This window comes from Crinia signifera, chromosome 5, assembly GCF_055691185.1.
Source record: "Crinia signifera chromosome 5, ASM5569118v1, whole genome shotgun sequence".
Lineage (NCBI taxonomy): Eukaryota > Metazoa > Chordata > Amphibia > Anura > Myobatrachidae > Crinia > Crinia signifera.
In genome coordinates, this window is record NC_139221.1 from 27,086,735 (window position 1) to 27,097,461 (window position 10,727).

Here is a 10,727-nt window from a genome sequence, read left to right on the forward strand (position 1 = left end):
TGTCACATGATATCAGGGCCCGCCCCCTCTTCGGCAGATAATGAAGAAAATAAAAGTCAGCATAGACTGAATTTATTTCTGAAGGAGAGGGAAATCATCCATCAAATGATTTCTCTTCCCTACGGTAGCATACGCGGGTGTGTGTTCATGTACATGCCCTCACATGGTAACGAGGGGATTCCGCGGCGGGGGGGCAGGTGTTCATACTAAATTAGGCCCATAGATATTGATAGCTCCACTGGGGGAGGGACTGATGTGAATGTTCTCTGTACAGCGCTGCGGAATATGTGTGCACTATATAAATAACTGGTAATAAATAAATGCAGGACAGGTGCAAATGGACACTCATGATGATGACTAGTAGTAAGTTACAAACCAAGATGAATCTTAAGCAGAGAGCCGCACTATCTATAAAGCAGACTTGGCTGAATCCTAGGGGCCCCACACTGACTAGGGCCCCATCAATTTTATTTGTTGCTGAGGCACGCTTACTTGCACCCTAGGCCTCCAATGGTTAAAGCAGTAGTTCCTAAACTACAGAGCAGCGGCAAACTAGTGTGCCACCAGCGACGGTCTGGTGTGCCGCCAGAGATGCACTGCCCGGCTGCTGGCATCAGAGTATAGGGCAGGACAGCGCTTGCACTCTTCAGCTGCCCGGGCCTGTCACATGGGCCAGTGTATGGTGACGTGGCGTAACTCATAGCTCATGCACGTAACCTTCCCGTCCGTCTGCCAGCGGCAGCTCCAGCTTGGGTGACAGCATCCCGCCGCCAGCCATGATGTATAAACTGCCACCAGCTGCAGTTGAGGAAATCTACTAATTACGGTAGGTGGCCAGTGATTATTAGTTAATATAATTGCTGTGGGGGATCAGTGTGTGGAATTACTGTGGGTCAGTGGGGGGCAATGTGGGAAATTCCTTGGGGGGGCGCAATGTGTTTGATTACTGTGGGTCAAATTTGTATTACTCAGAGTCACAAGATTTGAGATAATGGGGGATAGTGGAGTAATGACGCACCAGTGCTATTGCAAAAGCGATAAGGAAGAATGATTGCACTGAGAGATAAGAGATCAGCAGGTTATATTTCACATGGGCACCTTCAGGGCTGCCATCAGGAATTTTGGGGCCTGGGACTCAATTTCAGTCCGGGCCTTCGCCCCATCCTCCCCGCCCCCCCGCCCTTTCCTCACTTGACTTTCCATAACCCGGCTCCTACTCCCCAATCTCCTCTTCCGCTGAGCTACAGCCTTGAGGTCCTGGAGCTCAGGCTTCTTCAACTTAGGATACTGGCGGACAATTGAAATGCAGCATCGGCTGGTGAGCCAATCAGAGCTCGCGTACCGGCATCCACTCAAAAGCCAGTGCAGCATTTTAATTGGCCGCCGGCATCCTCGATTGAATAAGCTTGCTCACCGAGACCTGCTTTGTTCAGCGCACTGAGCGCAGCGGAGGCAGACTGGGGGTTGCAGTGGGAAAAATTAGCTGCCCAGGCCCTTCCAGAGGCTGGGGCCCAGGACAGCTGTACCCAGAGCACCCCCCTATTGGCGGCCCTGGGCACCTTTGTGTATTTACTGAAAGTGTTAATGATGGCATAAACTCTGTATCCCAGGCGGCAGCTGTAGTAGGGTGCATGATTCACTTAGTGGTGGAGGAGACCTGAAATCCAAGCACCCCCCCCCCCCCCCCTCCTCATCTCTTAGGGCAGTGGTTACCAACTTTTTTCTCTCCCGTGCCCCTTGATTAGGTTTTTAGTTTTTAAGTACCCCTCCTATTAATTTGAAATATCCACAGTGCCCCGTACTTTGGAGTGGAAGTGGGCAGCATGCGTATCCTTATGAGTGTCCTGCAGTCAGCCCTCCTACCTTATTAATGGTCTAAAGATACCCACAATTTCCAATTGTGAAGCACATCAGAATTTGCTGCGATATATGAGATACTTTTAATAAAGAAATAATACTGTCCAGGGTTCCCGCTAACACCCTGCACTTCCTCCACCGGGAAAGGGAAGTGAGGCAACGGGATTCGTCTCCATGGCAATGGGAGACTTCTTCTTTTTCCGCCATTACCAATATTATATTCAAGTACCCCCAACCAGTCTGCAGAATACCCCCAGGGGTACTAGTACCCCAGGTTGAGAACCACTGTCTTAGGGCCCACCCATGAGGCACAATATAAAGAGCTCCGATCCAGCAGTGAGTACAGTACACAGACACCAGCAGAGGGAGCTACTGATCATATGCAGGCTGCCTGAACACTGGGCCATATGACGACTTTGCCCGGCAGTTGTTGGGACACTGGGAGACGCTGTCCAAGCGCACCTTGCCGCAGCTGATTTCATTAAGTCCAGGGTGCTGGGCTGGATCCTCCTCAGGTGATTGTACACCTGAGCCCTTTTAAGGGATTCAGTCCAGCACAGCCCCACCAGTGATAGCTTCTATTTTTGTCTTTTCTGTTTGTGTCTTTGTGTCATTTGCTGTGTTTTTGTGTGGTGTTATATCGTGAGTCTGTGTGGTGTCTTTTTCTTATGCTTGCGACTAGGTCACTTTTGGTATGCGACGAGGTCGCTCACATTTTTGGTTGTCTCTTCCCTCAGATTGACTGGTGTTGTTAGTTAGTGCCTTTTTCAGTTAGGCCCTGTCAGCGCAGGCGGTTTTTGTGTTCCCGGCTGTGACCGTGGTGGACCAGTGGAGGGCGCTGGAGAGCCAAAGGCAGAAGGTTTGATGTAGGACATACACGGGGAGATCAGGGCACAGCGAACCAGAGAGTTGACGGAGACCAGGGACAGGGGCGCGGAGTCTAACCTGCCAGCGGTATTCACCAGGGAGCCCCGCAAGGAACTTTGGACTTAGCTGCGTCTGACAGGCAGGTCGCAGCCCCCTGCCCTGGTCCTCTGGACGCAGGCAAGGGAGATGATACTGGAGAAGGAAAGGCAATCTGGAAACTGCGGAGGACTGCACAGGATGTCGACAGCTGAGGTAGACTGTGGTGCCGACAATGGTGCCGACGGCTGGTAGATGGCTCAGGTATATGCTGGAGAAATAGGACGTGGGTGGTAAAGTCTCTATAGAGCACAGCAGCTGAATGTCGACGCTGGTGTCGACGGAGCCAGTCGCTAGTTCAGGACAAGATGGAGAATGTCGCTGAAAGGCTTGGAAGCCAATGGTGGTAATGGCGAGGCACCTGTACTCGACTGCAGAGGTGGAAAGGCAGGAGTCTTCTGGAGATGGATAACCCAGGAAGGTATAGCGGGTGCAGGTAACGCTGGAGAGAATCACAGGGGAGCCTGGAGATCTCGGAGTCTTGGGAACTTCTCTGTCACAGGAGAATACTGAGAGCAGGTAAGCAATTGTTCAAGACAAGGAAGGAAGGCCGCAGGCCGGCTTTATCCCCCTTGCTTGTCTGTGATTGGCTGCCAGCTGTAGCACCAATCAATGCTGGGAAAGGAGCACACACCTTGATCCAGGTACAGGTGTGTGGGTCAGAGGTGACGTGGATGGACAGCGGGGATTGGTCTGGGGAATCAGCTGACTTGAGAGTGTCATGGCGGCACCCATGCTGCCCGGGAACGGCGTGCGCTTGGCAGGGAACTATGGCAACTGACCGCGGGGACACAGGGGACATCGCGCCACACATCAGAAGCCATGCGGATGACAGGCCTCTCACGCAGTACCGACCATCGAGATGGTAATGAGCGATGTTTCCGATGGTAAGATCTGCGGTTTGTGACAGTACCCCCTCCTTTTAGGGTGGGCACCGAACACCCTTTGGGCTTGGAAGGATGTTCCTGATGGAACTTTTCCCTTAGACGAGGAGCATGAACGTCTTCAGCATTGGTCCAACTTCTCTCCTCAGGACCATATCCCTTCCAGTCAATGAGATACTGAAGGCGTCCATAACGATGGCGAGAATCCACGATCTTTTTTATCTCAAACTCCACTCCTCGCTCAGTTCTGACTTGTGGTGATACCGGGGATGAAGACTGGAAGCGATTAAGAATTAGAGGTCGTAGCAAGGAGACATGAAAGGAGTTGGGAATGCGTAAAGACTTGGGTAATTTTATTTTGTATGCTACCGGGTTGATCTTCTGTTCGACAATATATGGACCTATGAATCGAGGCACAAATTTCATTGAGGGGACCCTCAGTCGTATGTTTCGGGTAGACAGCCATACTTTGTCACCAGGACGGAATTCTGGTACTGCACGTCTCTTACGATCCGCAAAGAACTTGTAACGAACTGAAGCTTTCTTTAGATTGAAGTGCACTTTTTTCCAGATTTGTGAAAAGTGCCTCAGGGCTGCGGTAGCTGCTGGCACTTCGATGGTTGCTAATGCCTCGAAGGTGGGTGGCCTGGGATGTTGGCCATAAACAATGAAGAAGGGGGAGTGACCTGTGGATGAATGGTACCTGTAATTATGGGCAAACTCAGCCCAATGGAGTAGCTTGGACCAATCATCCTGGGAAGATGAGATGTACAGCCGTAGGAATGTCTCGAGGTCCTGATTGACTCTTTCTGTCTGGCCATTGGACTGCGGATGATAAGCAGATGAAAACTTCAATTTAATTTGAAGGGCTGAAGACAGGGCTCTCCAAAAGCGTGCCACAAATTGCACTCCTCGGTCAGAGACGATTTCTGTAGGCAGGCCATGGCTTTTGAAGATGTGCTGCACGAATAACTGCGCCAAAGTAGGAGCGGAGGGTAACCCGGAGAGAGGTATGAATCGGGCCATCTTCGAAAAACGGTCAACTACCACCCAGACGGTGTTGTATTCTTGGGACTTGGGTAACTCTGTGATGAAGTCCATTGAAATGTGCGTCCATGGACGCGTTGGAATAGATAAGGGGCAAAGTTTTCCAGCAGGAATTTGACGAGGGGTTTTATGCTGGGTACAGACAGTACACGATGCCACAAAGTCTTTGACGTCTTTTCTCATCTGGGGCCACCAGTAAGAACGTTGGAGGATTTCAAAAGTGCCCTGAACGCCAGGGTGTCCGGAGAATAAGGACTTGTGAGCCCAGGACAGCAGTCTTTGGCGGAGCTCAGGGGGTACAAGAGTTTTGCCAGGAGGAGGTACCGGAGAAAGTTGCGTGGGAGCAAATGCGATGGGGTCAATGATGGGATGATTCTCGGGTACTAGAGGATCCTCTTCCATGGAGCGAGATAAGGCATCGGCCTTTACGTTTTGAGAACCAGGACGGTACAGGATCTTGAAAGAAAATCTGGAAAAGAATAAAGACCACCGGGCCTGACAAGGATTCATACACTGAGCTGACTGCAAGTACAGGAGATTTTTATGATCAGTGTATATGATGACTGGAAACTTGGCGCCTTCCAGGAGATACCTCCATTCTTCGAGTGCTAATTTAATAGCCAGTAACTCCTGATCGCCTATGGAATAATTTCTCTCTGCTGGTAAGAATTTGCGTGAGAAAAAACCACAGGGATGCTGTTTCCCATCCTCGGATGTCTGAGACAGTACTGCACCTACCCCTATGTTGGAGGCATCGACTTCTAGGGAAAAAGGTCGTTCCATATCAGGCTGGGACAGAATGGGTGCAGAGATGAATGACTGTTTCAGCAACTGGAATGCCGACAAGGCCTCTGGGGACCAGACAGACGGGTTGCTACCCTTGCGGGTGAGAGCTGTAATAGGAGCAATCAGAGTGGAGAAACCCCGGATGAATTTTCGGTAATAGTTGGCGAAGCCAATAAAGCGTTGTACGGCTTTCAAAGTAGTGGGTTGAGACCACCCAGTGATGGCTTACAATTTCTCGGGGTCCATGCTCAATTGTGACCCGGAAATTAGGTATCCTAGAAATGGGACTGAGGGTTCCTCAAATGTGCATTTGGAGATCTTGCCGTAGAGTCGATTTTTTCTGAGACGGAGGAGGACCTCTTTGACTTGGGAGCGGTGTGAATGTAAGTCTCTGGAGAATATTAGAATGTCATCCAAATAGACCACAAGACAGATGTACAGCATGTCCCGGAAGACCTCATTAACGAATTGTTGAAAGACAGCTGGGGCATTGCAGAGGCCGAAGGGCATCACTAAATACTCGTAGTGACCATCCCTCGTATTGAATGCAGTCTTCCACTCATCACCCTTGCGGATACGTATCAAGTTGTATGCCCCACGGAGGTCCAGCTTGGTGAAGACGGTGGCACCTTTCACTCGATCGAATAATTCTGTGATCAAGGGGAGCGGATAGCTGTTTTTGACTGTGATGTTATTTAACCCTCTGTAATCAATACAAGGTCGCAGACCACCATCTTTTTTTTTTACAAAAAAGAATCCTGCGCCCGCTGGGGACTTTGAGGGCCTGATGAAGCCTTTCTGTAAGTTCTCACGAATATATGTAGACATGGCTTGAGTCTCAGGAACCGATAGAGGGTATGTACGTCCCTTGGGAGGAGTCTTTCCAGGAAGGAGGTCAATTGGACAATCCCACTGACGGTGGGGCGGCAGTGTGTCGGCTGATTGTTCACAGAACACATCAGCAAAGTCTCTGTAAACTTCGGGGAGACCAGGCACAGAGGTGGCCACGGCAGAGCGCACAGGTATCACAGGGTTAATGCAATGCTGATGACAATGATGACTCCATTGCTCTAATTGTAAAAGCGACCAGTTGATGGTGGGGTTGTGGAGCCTGAGCCAGGGAAGGCCCAATACAATATCATAAGACGCCTTAGGAATGACAAAAAATTTAATGTGCTCTTGATGTAAAGTGCCTACTTTCAGCAGAACCGGTTCGGTACTGGCACGTACCTCACTGCCCGGAATTTTACTGCCATCCACTGCTGTGACAATGAGATGAGGATGTAGAGGCATCACGGGAATTTGTAACTTGGTAACAAGATGCTGAGAAATGAAATTTCCTGCCGACCCGGAGTCGACCAAAGCGGAGCTTGATCTGAGTCCAGCAGGGGTCTCTAAGGACACTGGAAGGGTAAAGTCAGTACAGGGAGGAGACTTTGAGACATGACCTAACCTAACTCCTCCGTTACAGGTTAGGCCCTGGAGTTTCCCGACCGCTCGGGACAATCATTGATGAAGTGACTGGGAGCAGCACAGTAAATGCAGAGTTTGTTGCGCTGTCGACGGGAACGCTCTTCAGGAGTCAGGCGTGATCTACCTATTTGCATTGGTTCTTCACTCGCAGGGGACTCTGAGCGTACTCGAGGAGTAAACTTGGGAATTAACTTCTTTTGTTTCTCTAGACCTCTTTCTCTGATGCGGAGATCAATCTTTACACACAGAGAGATTAAGTCTTCCAAGGAATCAGGAAGATCGCGGGTGGCCAGTTCGTCTTTAATGCGGTCTGATACCCCTAGCCAGAACGCGGCTGTCAGGGCTTCATTATTCCATTGTAACTCAGAGGCCAAAGTCTGGAACTGGATCACATATTGTCCCATGGATCGGGACCCTTGTTTGACCCGTAGTAAATCTGTGGATGCTGAAGTAGAACGTCCAGGTACATCAAATATACGGCGGAAAGTCTGTAGGAATTTGCCATAGTCTGACAAGAGGGGATCAGATCTCTCCCATAACGGTGATACCCAATTGAGGGCGGAGCCAGTTAGCAAAGACACCATGTAAGCTATCTTAATTCTGGCGGTAGGGAAATTGTGTGGAAGAAGTTCAAACTGGATCTGACACTGGTTGATAAACCCCCGGCAGAGTTTAGGATCGCCGTCATATTTGCTGGGGACTGGTAGCTGGAGACGGGAAGGTAAAGCAGCGGGTGGAGATAGATTCCCCTGGGTAGTTGACACAGGAGTCGGCAATGACTGCTGCAATGTGTCCAAGCGATTGGATACTTCTTGAAGGAATTTTATCACTCGCTGCTGCGTGGCTTCTTGAGTCTCTATTCGGGCGGTAACATTTTGAATGACCGCTGGTCCCACACTGGGGTCTTGAGCCGAGTCCATCGGTCTTGAACAAACTGTCAGCGCAGGCGGTTTTTGTGTTCCCGGCTGTGACCGTGGTGGACCAGTGGAGGGCGCTGGAGAGCCAAAGGCAGAAGGTTTGATGTAGGACATACACGGGGAGATCAGGGCACAGCGAACCAGAGAGTTGACGGAGACCAGGGACAGGGGCGCGGAGTCTAACCTGCCAGCGGTATTCACCAGGGAGCCCCGCAAGGAACTTTGGACTTAGCTGCGTCTGACAGGCAGGTCGCGGCCCCCTGCCCTGGTCCTCTGGACGCAGGCAAGGGAGATGATACTGGAGAAGGAAAGGCAATCTGGAAACTGCGGAGGACTGCACAGGATGTCGACAGCTGAGGTAGACTGTGGTGCCGACAATGGTGCCGACGGCTGGTAGATGGCTCAGGTATATGCTGGAGAAATAGGACGTGGGTGGTAAAGTCTCTATAGAGCACAGCAGCTGAATGTCGACGCTGGTGTCGACGGAGCCAGTCGCTAGTTCAGGACAAGATGGAGAATGTCGCTGAAAGGCTTGGAAGCCAATGGTGGTAATGGCGAGGCACCTGTACTCGACTGCAGAGGTGGAAAGGCAGGAGTCTTCTGGAGATGGATAACCCAGGAAGGTATAGCGGGTGCAGGTAACGCTGGAGAGAATCACAGGGGAGCCTGGAGATCTCGGAGTCTTGGGAACTTCTCTGTCACAGGAGAATACTGAGAGCAGGTAAGCAATTGTTCAAGACAAGGAAGGAAGGCCGCAGGCCGGCTTTATCCCCCTTGCTTGTCTGTGATTGGCTGCCAGCTGTAGCACCAATCAATGCTGGGAAAGGAGCACACACCTTGATCCAGGTACAGGTGTGTGGGTCAGAGGTGACGTGGATGGACAGCGGGGATTGGTCTGGGGAATCAGCTGACTTGAGAGTGTCATGGCGGCACCCATGCTGCCCGGGAACGGCGTGCGCTTGGCAGGGAACTATGGCAACTGACCGCGGGGACACAGGGGACATCGCGCCACACATCAGAAGCCATGCGGATGACAGGCCTCTCACGCAGTACCGACCATCGAGATGGTAATGAGCGATGTTTCCGATGGTAAGATCTGCGGTTTGTGACAGGCCCCTTTAGTCAGTTTCTCCTTTTGACCATATCCTTAAAGATCTCTGGTACTTTGTCCATACGTAAGACCTGGAGGCACCGGACTTGGGGCAGACTTAATTTGGCTATTAAAAGCAAAGTCCTAGTTTTCGCAGGTACCAGCCATCTTTTCGAAAAGTTCAAGAGACAGAGTAGGGTTTGCTGTGACCGTCCTAAATGGTGGTCACAGCTGTGGGTTCACGCCCAAATCCTTTACACTGTGTGTGTGTTGTGTGTATACTGTATATGTATGTATGTACACTGTGTGTGTATTGGATGCATGTACATATGCATGTGATTGCGGGACTAGAGCAAATATGTCATTTTAGACACCCACTGTGCAATGCCATTATTTCAGGCATTGCATTGCGGTGTGTGTGAAGGGGTTGAGTCGAGGGAGCCAGTTGGCTCTCTGGGAGGGTTGCCTACCTTTTCAGGTGACTGGGAGGGGGCTGCTGGTAACTGGGAGGGTTGCCCACCTTTCCGGGTGGCCGGGAGGGGCATACGATTACCAGGATCCTCCTGGCCTTTCCAGGATGGTAGGCAACCCTGATATAGTGTGTGTGTGTGTTGGGTGGAATGTATGTATGTATGTATGTATGTATGTGTACTGTGTGTGTGTAGTGTGTGTGTGTGTGTATATATATATATATATGTGTATGTTGCATGTAGGTTTTTATGTATGTATGTATGTATGTATGTATGTATGTATGTATGCATGCTGTTTGTGTTTGTACTGTATATATGCTGTTTGTGTATAGATGTATGTGTGTATCCTTAGTGCCCCCCCCCCCCCCCCCTTGTGTTAAGTACACGGGCCCCCGGTGCCCTAATCCGGCTCTGGGCTTGCTCATGGGTTAATACAGCCCTGAACTGGAGATATTTACAGCACTGCGTATGTATGGCAATGTACAATCTTAGCATCCAGTGCATCTCTCCCACATCACCCCTGGCCAGGGTAGCAGCCATTCCAGCCTACCACTTGTCCTGGCCCAGACAAGGTGTGTGCCTCATGCTGATACATACAGTATGTATTCTCCTGGGTAGGGTGTAACAGAATCAGGGGAAGCAGAATTACTGCACTTGACATCTACAGTTCATTCATCTATGTAACACGTTAATGGGCAGGAACTGTTCTAAGCAGTGAACATTGCCAGGATTAGAGACACAAATTCCAGCCCTGTTCCGTGTGCCACCCTGCCAATTAATGGATAGATGACCCCTCTATCCGCTTGCCCTTGCCCATTACATCTGGGCCAGGAACACAGCTGCAGAGCAATCTCCTTGTGGCTCTGCTGAATGACTGGTCGCAACATCTACTCTGCAGCCCTAGGACTGAGCAGTTATCCTACACTCACTGCTCACAGTGCTTCCTGCCCTAGAGCTGGATCACTTGCCCACCAGTCCAGTACACTATTCCCAGATTTCCCCACATGCAGAGGAGGACAGATCCGGCTATCACATCACTGCTACCAGCCTGACAGATGCCAGGGACTCTCCCTTCTCTCCAGTTCTTCCCACACATAACTTTTCTCCAACCAAGGAACTGAGAAAGGTACGTCAACACTTCTATACACAGGTGTGTTTCTACGGTTACCTGTGACTGACACTTAGAACTGGATCATCTGATTATGGAATCTTGCTAGATAATATTTAAACTGTGGCATAG

At 50.5% G+C, this 10,727-nt stretch overlaps 1 protein-coding gene across 3 annotated transcripts in view; it reads left to right on the forward strand.

Annotated features, from left to right (window-relative positions):
• The first annotated feature begins 807 nt into the window (after positions 1 to 807).
• Positions 808 to 10,727, forward strand: part of LOC146080039 (gap junction gamma-1 protein-like) — a 111,425-nt gene continuing 101,505 nt past the window's right edge. The window contains exon 1 of one of the 3 annotated variants that reach the window (XM_083186848.1): positions 808 to 826. The gene's annotated coding sequence lies outside the window, so the exon portion shown is untranslated. Of the gene's footprint in view, positions 827 to 10,365; positions 10,638 to 10,727 lie in introns of those variants that run through there. The other 2 variants (XM_083186849.1, XM_083186846.1) reach the window with 2 other exon arrangements.